This window comes from Gossypium hirsutum, chromosome A10, assembly GCF_007990345.1.
Source record: "Gossypium hirsutum isolate 1008001.06 chromosome A10, Gossypium_hirsutum_v2.1, whole genome shotgun sequence".
In the NCBI taxonomy this organism is placed as follows: Eukaryota; Viridiplantae; Streptophyta; class Magnoliopsida; order Malvales; family Malvaceae; genus Gossypium; species Gossypium hirsutum.
The window spans coordinates 109,769,557-109,783,516 of NC_053433.1; the positions used below are offsets into that span (position 1 = coordinate 109,769,557).

General features: G+C 33.7%; 1 long non-coding RNA gene across 1 annotated transcript; it reads left to right on the forward strand.

The window, feature by feature from the left end:
• The first annotated feature begins 9,064 nt into the window (after window positions 1–9,064).
• Window positions 9,065–12,690, forward strand: LOC107896311 (uncharacterized). Its single transcript, XR_001683683.2, has 3 exons — window positions 9,065–9,221; window positions 9,415–9,485; window positions 10,631–12,690. It is a non-coding gene; the product is annotated as an uncharacterized lncRNA (long non-coding RNA).
• Window positions 12,691–13,960: the final 1,270 nt, after the last annotated feature.

Consider the following 13,960-nt stretch of genomic DNA (forward strand, 5'->3'; position numbering starts at 1 on the left):
AAAGCAAGGGAAATAAATATTATTTTTTATCCTCCTTATTTTTTACACATTTATTTTATAAAAATATTATAATTTTAAAAAATCTTACAATCAATCCTTTTCTTTCCATTTTATTATTTAACTAATTACTTATTTTTCTATTATTAAATTCAAACTATCCAAACAAAATAATAAATAATCATTTCATCCTTCACATTCAGCTCTCTTACTTTCCTTTCATTTTCTTTCCATCCGAACATAGTATTAGGATTTTGGAAACCCAACTTTTTCCTTTGGTCTTATCCAATGGCATGATCGACCTCTTGTCAGTCATGACACATTGTCCCTACCTTGTTTTCCATCTTCCACTTTCTACTACCTTTTCCTTCTACTTTCCCCTTTTTGGTTCCATCTTTGTTCTATCCTTCTCTTTTTCTTCTTTTTCCCTTGTCACTGCTTGGGTTTCAAAGGGTTTTGTTGTCGACTTCTCCATGCCAGGATTGACTTGTCATTTGATGTGTGTTTGTGCCCCTCTCAGATTTTATTTTGTTGCTTGGATTGTGCTTGTGTCTATCTATATTTTTGTTGTAGGTATGGATTAGGTTCGTCTACATTAGCAAGGATGGATCAATGCATTAGGGAGAACCTGTTTTGCACTAATGGTTGCTATTGATTTCTTTGGGCTTTGATCCATCCTATGTTGTTACATTTGAGGTTTTGGCTTGTTTACGAAGTTTCTTTGCCCTAGTGCCTTTTTTTCTTCTTGCTGTTGAAAAGACAAATTAAAAGGGGTGTTGAAAAGTCAAAAAAATGGGAGGTGCAAGTGGCACCGAAAGAAAAAAATGGTAGGCAAGTTGTTTAAAGTTGAATGGGATAATTGCAATTTTGGTCCCTAATTTTTTAGGCCATTTGCAAGTTAGTCCCTGAACCTCAACTATAAATAGGCCTAACCATTTCTCATTTACACTATCCCAACCAATCTTTCTCTCTTAGTTTTCTCTCTTCTCCCATTTGAGAATTCTTAAGGAATTCTATTTGTTTGTAATATTTTGGAGATAGTAAAGTTATCATCTGGTGTTAGTGCCCGAGGACGTAGGTATAATTTACCGAACCTCGTTAAAACTCTTATGTTCTTTTTGTCCTATTTTTCTTTCAATATTTGAGGGTATAATAGTAGTATTTAATTGTGCTATTAAATTACGTTAGAAGGAATATTCTGACTAAGGAAAGACTTGGTATTTAAGAGATCCTTGTGATCCACCTCTCTTCCCTGGGAATTGAACTTTGTGTGATTTTTTAGTACAATAATTTACACGCTTCCGACCCTATTGGAACAACAAGTGGTATCAAGAGCCGAAGGTTAATCGTAGTATGCTCTGTGGTTACAGTTTAAACTGATCTTCCACATCAGAAAAGATTTCCTTAGGTATATTGAAAGATTATGGAGAAAACGGTCGGTGTAAGAGCTTCAACATCGTCCATGTGGACAAGACCGACAATTGCAAATGCAAGATTGGCCGTGGAGATCTTTGATGGCACGGGCCATTTTGGTATGGGGCAACGTGAGGTTCTAGATGCCCTTTTTCAGCAGGGTCTAGACATTGCCATTGATGAAGAGAAACCAGATGATGTACAGGAGAAAGATTGGAAGGCGATCAATCGGTTGGCATGTGGCACAATTCGATCATGCCTTTCTCGAGAGCAGAGGTATGCTTTTTCAAAGGAGACTTCTGCAAATAAGTTGTGGGTGGCACTTGAAGAAAAATTTTTGAAGAAAAACAGTCAAAATAAGCTCCACTTGAAGAAAAGACTGTTTCGCTTCACATACGTCCCAAGTACCACAATGAATGATCACATCACCAAATTTAATCAGTTAGTCACTGATTTGCTGAATATGGATGAGACATTCAAAGATGAAGATTTGACTTTGATGCTGTTGGGGTCACTTCCTGAGGAGTTTGAGTTCCTAGAAACTACTCTACTTCATGGCAGGAGTGATATATCTCTGAGCGAAGTCTGTGCGGCCTTATACAGTTATGAACAGAGAAAGAAGGACAAACAGAAAAACTCAATCAGAGATACAGAAGCTTTAGTAGTCCGAGGTCGTTCATACACTCGGAAGAAAACTCAAAAGGGGAGATCAAAGTCAAAGTCCAGACTCGGGAAAGATGAATGTGCTTTTTGTCATGAGAAAGGCCACTGGAAGAAAAATTGTCCAAAGCTGAAGAATAAGGGAAAAGCTGCTGTAGATGCTTGTGTTGCTAAGCATAATACTAGTGACTCTGAACTATCACTGGTTGCATCATCATCGTCGTTCCATTCAGATGAGTGGATATTGGATTCGGGTTGTACCTATCATATGTCCCCTAACCGGGAGTAGTTCTCTGATTTAGTAGAACTAAATGGAGGAGTTGTTTATATGGGCAATGACTGTAAAACTGTTGGGATAGGTTCAATCCAATTAAAGAATCAAGATGGATCAACCAGAGTTCTGACTGATGTTCGGTACGTGCCCAGTTTGAAGAAAAATCTCATCTCATTGGGAGCCTTGGAATCCAATGGTTCAGTTGTTACTATGAGAGATGGGATTTTGAAAGTGACATCTGGCGCACTTGTGATATTGAAGGGCATCAGGAAAAATAACTTGTATTACTACCAAGGTAGTACAGTTATTGGAGCAGTCGCTACAGCTTCCGGTAACAAAGAATTGGACTCAATGCAGTTGTGGCATATGAAGTTGGGACATGCCAGCGAAAAATCCTTGCAAATTCTGGCAAAGCAAGGATTGTTGAAAGGTACAAAAGCTTGCAAATTAAAATTTTGCGAGCATTGTGTTCTGGGAAAGCAAAAGAGAGTGAAATTCGGTACTGCTATCCATAATACAAAAGGTATTTTGGAATATGTTCACTCAGATGTGTGGGGGCCTTCCAAGACACCTTCATTGGGAGGAAAACACTACTTTGTTACTTTTGTTGATGACTTTTCCAAAAGAGTTTAGGTGTATACCATGAGAACTAAGGATGAAGTGCTTAGAGTTTTTCTTAAATGGAAAACTATGATCGAAAACCAGACTGGCAAGAAAATCAAGCTGCTTAGGACGGACAATGGAGGGGAATATAAAAGTGATCCGTTCTTCGATGTGTGCCAAGAGTATGGTATTGTTCGACACTTCACAGTTAGGGATACACCACAGCAAAATGGATTGGCAGAGCGTATGAATCGAACATTGCTGGAGAAAGTTCGATGTATGTTGTCCAATGCTGGGTTGGGCAAGCAATTTTGGGCTGAGGCTGTGACATACGCTGGCCATCTTGTTAATCGTTTGCCATCATCTGCATTAGAAAGAAAAACTCCTATGGAGGTATGGTCTGGAAAACCGGCTACAGATTATGATTCCTTACATGTGTTTGGATCCACTGCATATTACCATGTGAAGGAGTCAAAGTTAGATCCGAGGGCAAAGAAAGCTCTCTTTATGGGAATCACTTCTGGAGTGAAGGGATTTCAACTTTGGTGCTTAAGCACAAAGAAAATGATCTGTAGCAGAGATGTTACCTTTGATGAATCTGCCACATTGAAAAAGGTAGCAGATAAAGATATTCAGACGAGCAATACTCCACAGCAGGTGGAGTGTACTCCAAAACAGGTGGAGTTTGAGCAGATGGGGATTTGCCCAGTTAATAAGTCTAATTCTCCAGCCACAATGGAGGAATTAGAGGTTGAAGAGGTTCTGACCCAAGAACCACTAAGTACACCAGAACTAGTTGCAGTTGCAAGGCCACGGAGAGAAATTCGTAAACCTGCTCGATTTACTGATATGGTGGCCTACGCCCTTCCCGTTGTTGATGATATTCCTATCACTTATCAAGAAGCAATGCAAAGCTTAGAAAGTGATAAATGGAAAAGCGCAATGGATGAAGAAATGCAGTCTCTCCTGAAGAACAATATTTGGGAATTGGTGCAATTACCGAAAGGTAAAAGGGCAATCGGATGCAAGTGGGTATTCGCAAAGAAAGATGGATCTCCTAGCAAGAAGGATATTCGCTACAAGGCAAGATTGGTAGCTAAAGGCTACGCTCAGAAGGAGGGAATTGACTATAATGATGTATTTTCCCCTGTTGTAAAGCATTCCTCCATTAGAATTTTTGTTGGCCTTGGTAGCACAGTTGAATTTGGAACTAGCTCAACTTGATGTTAAGACGGCTTTCTTGCATGGTGAGTTAGAAGAGGAGATCTATATGACTCATCCCGAAGGATACACAGATGCTGGTGGTAGAAATTGGGTTTGTAAGCTGAACAAATCGCTATATGGATTGAAGCAATCCCCGAGGCAGTGGTACAAGCGATTTGATAGCTTTATGAGAAGGCAGAAGTACACAATAAGCAAATATGACAATTGTATATATTTGCAGAAGCTGCATGACGGATCTTTCGTTTATCTACTCTTGTATGTTGATGATATGTTAATCGCTTCGAAGAGCCAAAATGAGATAGATAAGCTGAAGGCTTAGTTGAATCAAGAGTTCGAGATGAAAGATCTAGGTGAGGCCAAGAAGATTCTCGGTATGGAGATAAGTAGAGATAGACCGAGAGGCAAGCTCTGTTTAAATCAGAAGCAATATCTGAAAAAGGTATTACAATGTTTTGGTGTAAATGAAAACACAAAACATGTAAGTACCCCACTTGCTTCTCATTTGAAACTTAGTGCTCAATTATCTCCGAAGACTGAAGATGAAAGAGAATATATGGCGAAAGTCCCATATGCTAATGCAGTTGGGAGTTTGATGTATGCGATGGTGTGTACGAGGCCTGACATTTCACAAGCTGTTGGAGTTGTGAGCAGGTATATGCATGATCCTGGAAAAGGACATTGGCAAGCTGTGAAATGGATTCTACGGTATCTTCGAAAAACCGTAGATGTTGGTTTAATTTTTGAACAGGATGAAGCACTTGGTCAGTTTGTAGTTGGATATGTTGATTCCGACTTTGCTGGTGATTTAGATAAACATCGTTCAACTACGGGGTATCTGTTTACTCTTGCGAAAGCCCCAGTGAGTTGGAAGTCTAGCTTACAGTCTACAGTAGCTGTGTCTACTACAGAGGCAGAATATATGGCAGTTACAGAAGCTGTTAAGGAGGCTATTTGGCTTAATGGATTGTTGAAAGACTTAGGAGTTGTTCAAAGTCACATAAGTTTATATTGTGACAGTCAGAGTGCTATTCATTTAGCAAAAAATCAAGTCTATCATTCAAGAACCAAGCATATCGACGTAAGATATCACTTTGTGCGGGAAATCTTTGAAAAAGGAAAAATTCTACTTCAGAAGATTCCGACAGCAGATAATCCCGCAGATATGATGACCAAGGTGGTAACAACAATCAAGTTTAATCATTGTTTGAACTTGATTAACATCCTGAGAATTTGAGCACCTTTAGGTGTATGGCACTCGAGAGCGCATTTGGAGGCACTACAAAAGATAGCTTTATCGAATTTAGGGAGTTGAAGGAAGTATGTGAAGATGTGATTATCCTAATCAAATCTTCAAGGTGGAGATTGTTGAAAAGACAAATTAAAAGGGGTGTTGAAAAGTCAAAAAAATGGGAGGTGCAAGTGGCACCGAAAGAAAAAAATGGTAGGCAAGTTGTTTAAAGTTGAATGGGATAATTGCAATTTTGGTCCCTAATTTTTTAGGCCATTTGCAAGTTAGTCCCTGAACCTCAACTATAAATAGGCCTAACCATTTCTCATTTACACTATCCCAACCAATCTTTCTCTCTTAGTTTTCTCTCTTCTCCCATTTGAGAATTCTTAAGGAATTCTATTTGTTTGTAATATTTTGGAGATAGTAAAGTTATCATCTGGTGTTAGTGCCCGAGGACATAGGTATAATTTACCGAACCTCGTTAAAACTCTTATGTTCTTTTTGTCCTATTTTTCTTTCAATATTTGAGGGTATAATAGTAGTATTTAATTGTGCTATTAAATTACGTTAGAAGGAATATTCTGACTAAGGAAAGACTTGGTATTTAAGAGATCCTTGTGATCCACCTCTCTTCCCTGGGAATTGAACTTTGTGTGATTTTTTAGTACAATAATTTACACGCTTCTGACCCTATTGGAACAACACTTGCTTCACATAGCTATTCTTGAAATGATGTTCATGCATTTTGTTTTTGGTTCTGAGTTAAGTTTAGAAATAATTTGGAAAATATGTCAGAGTTGGTATAGCAAAAATTAATTTTTTTAAATGAATTTTTGTAGTGATATTTAAAATAAAAATGTTTAAGAAAATGCATTTATAATAATCCATGCAATCTATTTTGTTTTATACATTCATTCACAGTTTTTATTATGCAATTCATTCAAAGTTATATTTAGCTAATAGAAGGACAGATTGAATATATATATAAATTAGGGTTAAAATTAATGGTAATTAAACTAAAATAATTTGTAAGTAAACTTTCGCAATAAAAATGATAATTGTTTATTTCAGTTAATAATAAAATCATTTATCTCAAACAAATCACCAATTATCATGTTTCATTTTCATAATCCATATAATATCATTGAGAGGATACCATTTACTTTAATTTGAGACAAGCTAGGAACTAATAAATTTGAGGTTAAACTCTTAAACTCTATTATTAGTTATTGTGCTTTACAATAATTATAGATTTAATTCCTATACTTTAATTTTAGTCATTTAGTTTTTATATTTTTTAAAATTTAAAATTTCAGTCATCACTAAATGATAATTGTTAAATTCATTAAGTTCTGTTATTTCCAAAATTTGATGGGACAAACATATTATCATATCTATAATGGTGATATCATGTCAGATTGTTATTTCTATATATTATTCACTAAAAATCCAGTTAATGAATTAATGACTCATTTATGTTAAGATTAAAATTTTAAAATTCGAAAAGTATAGGGCTTTAGAATGATCAAATTAGAAAATATGGGCTAAATCTATAATTGCACGCATGATATAATACAAGTAATTGAATTTAACTAAATAGATTTGATTGCTACTGTTTGGGTTAGGACTAGAATTTCAAAATTTAAAAAGTAAAGATATACTTTCTTCTTGGATTCTTTTACATAATTTCCACAACTATATAATTTTCTTCTTAGATTTTGACTTAAGAACCAAAGCCTTCTTATCGGAAAAACATTTTTATTTCTCTTACTTGACTTTTTTTATACAATTTTTAAAATTACTTATAATTCCTTCTTAATCCTTAAATAATAAAATAATGTGTTTCAGCACACTCAAATTCATGCTCTCTTACATTAACAATAATATCGAGTCAAGACTTAATCAACTAAGACTCTTTGAATTGAAATAAGAGCTACAAATACAATATTTCCCACTCAAATATTATTATCCAAAATTGTTTTTCCAAGTCATTCTCGAAGGCTAAATGTGAAACAAATTTAAAATGCAATAAACGAGAAGGAAGGAAGTAGATTTTAAAAAAAAAATTATTACGATTTCCGAAGGTGGAGGAAAATTTCAAATGCTTAAGGGTTTTTTAAAAAAAAAAATTAATTTGGGATGGTTTCTCCCTATTTTATGTTATTTTATTTAAGGGAAATTATTTGGTATATTGATGTTAGTGGAGTTTGTAAAATCTACAAGTAAAGTTAAAGAGTTGATAAATGTTCTATAGGAGAAGATAAATATTTAAAAAAAAAAAACATTACAATTTTTGAAAATTACTTGGGAAATAAAAAAAATACACGATTTGTATACCAAATACCCACCATTTATTTAATATTCACGTTGTTTAGAAAGAATGACATTAAGCACAAATATTATTTTAATAAGCGAATTAAATCGTAAACATGACATTAGGATTGTGATTTATAAGGGACACCAATTCAATTACATTTTTAAATGATATTTACATTGTCTTATATTAACGGAAATGTTATTGTTAGGGCTCGAATCTTGAATTTTGAGGTGCAAACATAAATCATTAACCACTTGTTTTCTAAAATTATTTATAAAAAAATAATTAAATACGGATATTTATATTTTAAATTTATTTATACATTTTTATAAATAAAACATTCATAAATCAAATCCAACTTATATATGATTTTAGTATCAAATACATATGCTTAAGTTCAATCCAACACAAAATATGGTAAGATGTTTGTGTCGATACTAGGAACAAGTGGAAGGCTTACATATTTTAAGAGAGGGTAAACTATCAAAATAGTCACTTTTATTTATCTTAAGTTATATTTTGATTACTTATGTTTAAAATGTTACATTTTAGTCATTTAGGTTATCGTGTTAACTGTAGGGTTTAGGCTTACATATTTTCCATTCTCTTCTGTTTTTCCTTTTGTTTTCCTCCCTTCTCCTTTTCTTTTAAGTAGTTTTTCTATGTTTTCCATTTGATAAAACTAATCCCTATACTTTTATTTTTTTGGACAATTTAATATTTTCGAGTGAGGCAAGCGTACGGACTAGTTTTAACAAATAAAAAACATGGAAAAACTACGTTAAAAAAAATAAAGAAAAGAGAAAAACAGAGGGAGAAGCAGAAGCAGAAGCAGAAGCGAATAGAAAATACAAAAAAAAAGAAGTTAAAAAGAACATAAAAGAAAAAAATTAAATTGCTCAAAATGAAATATAAGGACTAATTGTATGATTCAACCTAAATTTTTTGTTTGAAATGATGATTTAACGTGTCACGTCAGTTTTCTGTTACACCATTAATGATAATTATTTGCTCAGTGACTAAAATGTTACAACACAATAACGTAAATAACTAAGACGTAACATTTCAAACATAAGTGACTAAAATGTAACTTGAGACAAACAAAATTGGCTATTTTGATAGTTTACCCTTTAACATATATATTTGTACAACAATGTGAAAATTTGTTCTCTTTTAATTAAATCATTAATTTTACTGTATATCGTATATGATTTTTATTTAATTGAATCTTTTAACTCAATTGGCATCGATCTTAGATTAAAATTTTCGAATAATTTCTTGGAATAATTTTAAATTGGATTTTTTCAAATTTAAGGTCCGTTTGGAAGCCAGGAAAACATTTTTCGGAAAATGTTTTTCTGGTTTTACGGTGTTTGGAAGCTTGAAAACATTTTCCAAAGGGAAAATGTTTTACTAGACACGAGTAAAATGGCCTTCAATTTGGGGAAAATGTCTTACTGATTTCATTTCTGTAAGACATTTTCCATCTCCTCTTCATCCAGGTAAGCCTTCTTTTTCTTCCGTTCTTCAACTTTAAGCCTTCTTTTTCTTCCATTCTTCAACTTTAAGCCTTCTTTTTCTTCCATTCTTCAACTTTTTTCCATCTCATTCTTCATCTAGGTAAGTCTTCTTCTTCTTCCGTTCTTCAAATCTCTTCCCTTTTTCCTTAGTCCGTCGCATATCTTCTATTCTCAGGCAAATTTTACACGCTGCTGTTTTGTTTCCTATCTTCCCCTCCTTCTCAGAATCTCATTCCTCTTCGCAAGGTATGCCATCTTCTTTAATTCTGCTTTTTCATTTTGTTTTGGTGATGGGTTTTGTGATGTGGGGTTGTGGTTTTGGTGCAAGAACTGATATCAGTCGACTGATATCACTGGTGTCAAGAATAAAAAGCAAGGCTTCCCTAGCCTTAGAGGTATGCATCAATGCATACCATTCATGAACCCTAAAATACTAAAAACTTCTTTGGCGTAATTATTTACTGAATTCAGAAGTGCAAATTTATTTGATTCTACTAATTTGTAATTGCTTGATTATATTTTTCCTAAGAAGTGGTTCCTTCACATGATAATTGGAAATCAAAATTTGCAACATAAAATTGCAGTTAAGATGTTAGCATTTTAACTCCTAGTGTATTTTTTAACCATTTGATCATACTGGTTTAAAACTTACTTTTGAATATTTATTTTGTTCCTATGTGGTTTTAACGAGTCTTTACCTCTCTTTAAATGTTTTGGGATTTCTTCTAATAAAAATTCACTATGCTGTTGAATTTTTTACCTCCAATACAATCACTCTTTGACATGGATGTAGTTCCTTTCCTGTTTTTAACAAAGTGTTTCCCAACTGCCTGCCTATCTGTCTCTTGTTTTGGCTAATTAGTATTTCTCAAATTTGATATGTCGAACTGCTAATTAATGTTGTTTGATGCCATTTTCTTTGGTATGATATTTATTGGTCCTTATTGAGGTATATTAGTTCATTTCAACTCTAGTTTTATACATCACTTGGTTAACAGTCGGAGGGTTGTAGATTTATGTTTTATGCACCTGTCTTTGTTCATTTTTTCATCTACTGGGATTTAATCCTTTCATTAATTATGACATCTATTCTACTTCCTAATTTAAGGAGATTGGATCGATTGACTTGAAAAATTAATTTTGGATATCTCTAAATATCCTAGACTTTATAAGGATATTCTTGATGCTACTTTTGTTGCTACTTTTGGGGATTGTATTATGATTGATCTCAATGTTAGCAAGTCCAAAAAGCTTTATATACTTGCATAAGAATTATATATAGAGTGAGTTTCGGCATTTATTATATTCAAGACTTCTCTTTCTTGTTGGATGATTTTCGCAGTTTCACAGTTACTAATGAAAGTTGAAATTGATTTGACGTTTGATTGCAGGGGAAACCAGATGAAATTTTACACACTGCTGTTGTCTTTCTCTCTTTCTGAGGATCTCATTCCTCTTCGCAAGGTATGGCATCTTCTTTAATGTAATCTGGTGCCACATTTTGTTTGTAAATGTGCTTGATTCTTGTGCTTGTTGTTTTTGGAAATGTTTGCCCAAACCTTAACAAGTCAGGGTTTTGGTGTGGATGCTATTTCAATGTTAGGAAATGGTTATCTCTATCTTCATTGAAGTTGCCTGTGCTTCATATCAATTTTGATACTTGAACACTATAAAGATAATATGCAAGTATGTCAATTATAGCTTCTGTAATTGCAATATCATTTCAGATTTTTATTTTGGGTTTATGTTTGAGCCAAATTTCATGAAATACATGATAAGTTATTATCTTTTGTGGAGTTCAATACATTGTCATTTTTAGGTAAGTCTCTGCAAGCAGTAGAGAAAGTTTTTTTCAGTCATTTTTAGATAGTTTTTTTTTCAATGATAAATGGAAGACCAATACAAAATGTCGAAAACCATAGAAGCCAAATATAACAAAATGTCTATAGGAAATAAAAAATAAGTTTGGATGATCAAATCAATCAAATGCCAAAGCTTCCTCAAACACTCGTGCAATACTTATGCATCCTCTTTTTTGTTTCTTATTCTTCTTCTTCTACCTATATAATATGTGTTTTAGAACTAATAAATAAAATTGTATTGCATGTTCTGTTTCAAGCATTCCTTCATTCATACAAGCTTGAGTATGAGTCTTATCGCTTTGTTGTTTCTTTTTGGCTTTATAATTTTAGAACTAATGTTTATTTTATTTTATAATAAACATAAAAATTAAATTATCATTGCAGCCATAGTAACAAATTTGTACTATAGTGTGGAATTGGGTAAAACCTTTATTTTAAAAAATAATTAAGTAATACATATATACCTTGAGCCATTCACCTTGACTCATTCATTCTTTTTCATTATACAAATATGGTTACATCTGATTTTTTGGATTATATATATGCCATTGCCAACAAGTACATACTATAACTTTGGTTACTTGAGTAGCTAGGAAAAGCTGGCTGAAGGGGTTACCTTCACCCTGAAAATTGTAGCAGTTTGGTTTCGGTAAAGAACTGTAGAAGGACATTGTTCCATGGATACCTGTTAGTTAATTTCTTACAATGCTTAGTTTAGATAAGTCATCTGGATGAGGGTTTTGGTGACCGAACAATTCAATCACTTCTTCTGTTGCTTGTAAATTATATATATGTCATGATATGCTTGTAAAAGTAATCCAAGAAAATCAGTACCATAGTTGTCTATTTCTCCAAGTTTCACTTTTTTAGGAATCACACTAATTAATCAATCTCTTAGAACCAATGCAAACCATTAAACACTACATCCATCACCCAAAAAGAAAGGAAAAAAAATGAACTTGATAGATTTATCCACATAGTACTCTGTTACCAAAATGAATAATATAATTTAAAAGAAGGTGTAGGAGGATGCGTCTAGAGGGTGGATAAGGTATGTAAGCACTAGTCCCACAAGCATCAGAACGTAAGCAATCCCTTGGTCAATTGAAGTTCTTGCCCAAAATCAAATGGATATAAGTAATTAATTATTTAATGCATTTGATTTTGGGGGAAAAAGCCCACTGTATTTATTTTAACTGTGAGAAAAACAATGCCTTTAAGGAAAAATGAGAACCGTTTCAGAGTGAAAAGAAAGAAAAAAAAAAGAGAGAGTAAATTTTGGCAATGCCTGAATACTGTTATAAGGAAAGCAATATTGAAAAGAGCTAAAGGTCCAAAAATAGCATGTTAAAGAAATAGATTAGTTACCATCACTTGTAGGAGAAGGAGCTGGTGCAGCAGACTGAGCTTCAACTTTGGGTGAGACAATAGCAAAAACAAGAGCAAAGATGGCCACAACTCTCATAAGAACCCTGAAAGAAATGACTGCCATGTTTTCAAACTAATAAATTCCTACAGAAACCCTTTCTAAAATTATCAGCAGGGAGCAATATGAGAAAGAGCATTGAAGAAAAACACAAAGTTGAAAACGTCAAAGACTAATGCAGAAGAGAGAAAACTTGGGTTTAAATAAAGAGGTTGAGATTGTATTATAGGGAGTTAAAAATGAGTTTATATTTTAATTTCTTTTTGTTTGACTTATCCATGTCATTTATGTATGGTATTTGAATTGGTAATATTTGGTAACATATATATATATGTTTTAGTACTTGATGAAATGGTTTTGTCATAAATGCTTGTGGTATTTTGGTTAATGTTTATGATGTTGTATATATATTATAAGTTGTTTAAATGTGTACGGAAAGAGTTGGAATGTTGAATTGTTCTAATTATGTATGTTTAATGTGTTAACTGAGTTGGAATTGTAGATTCTTGAAAGTGTTTATTGATGATACGATTGAATGGCATTTAGCTGGGGAATATATATTGATTTTGATGAATCTAAGTACCATTTAGTTTGGTGTTGGATAAATGTTTGGCTTTGATTCATTTTTGGATTATAAATTGTGGTATCAATGAGGACACATTGGTTAGGCACCTAGGTTGATTGGTTTTTGGTATGTTTTTGATGTTTTCGAAAGTGTTTTAGCCGTGATAGCATCTTGAATTGGTTGGTTTGGTGCCCAAGCAATTGGGTTTGAATTGGCTTGCATTAAGGGTAAGTTTTGGTGCACACGGCCTAGGACACAGGTTGTCACATGGTTGTGTGCTGCACACAGTCTTTTTACACAGTCGTGTGATCTAAGTCAATATGTCACACGGTCTGGGACACGGCCATGTGACCCAACATCGAATCGAACATGGTCTAACACACGGCCATGTGAGAGTATTTCGAATGTTACACGGCCTGCGGCATGACCTTGTGAAATTATTTTGAAAGTTACATGGTTTTCCACACGGTCATGTCCCTGTTTCATACAGCCTAGGCTATGTCACACGACTGTGTGACCCTTGTTTTCAAAATTTTGCACTTTTTCCAAAATTTTCTGTTTTGTTTCGAAATGATCTCCAAATGTTCCCAAACTATTTTTAAGGCCCCGTAGGCTCAGATTAAGGCTTATAATTGTATTTTATACTATAATTGAAATGTATATGTGAATGTTAGAATTTAAATTGATTAGTTGTTTTGTTTGAACTTAAATGTCTCGAATTGTACTGTGTCTCTCTATAACCCTAATCCGACAATAGAGACGGGTTAGGGGTGTTACAAGTTTCCCTACGTCTATGGAACCTAGCTTAGTGAGAATTATCCACTCTCTTTAACAGTTACAAGAAGTAAATCTAACCTATCACATGCCT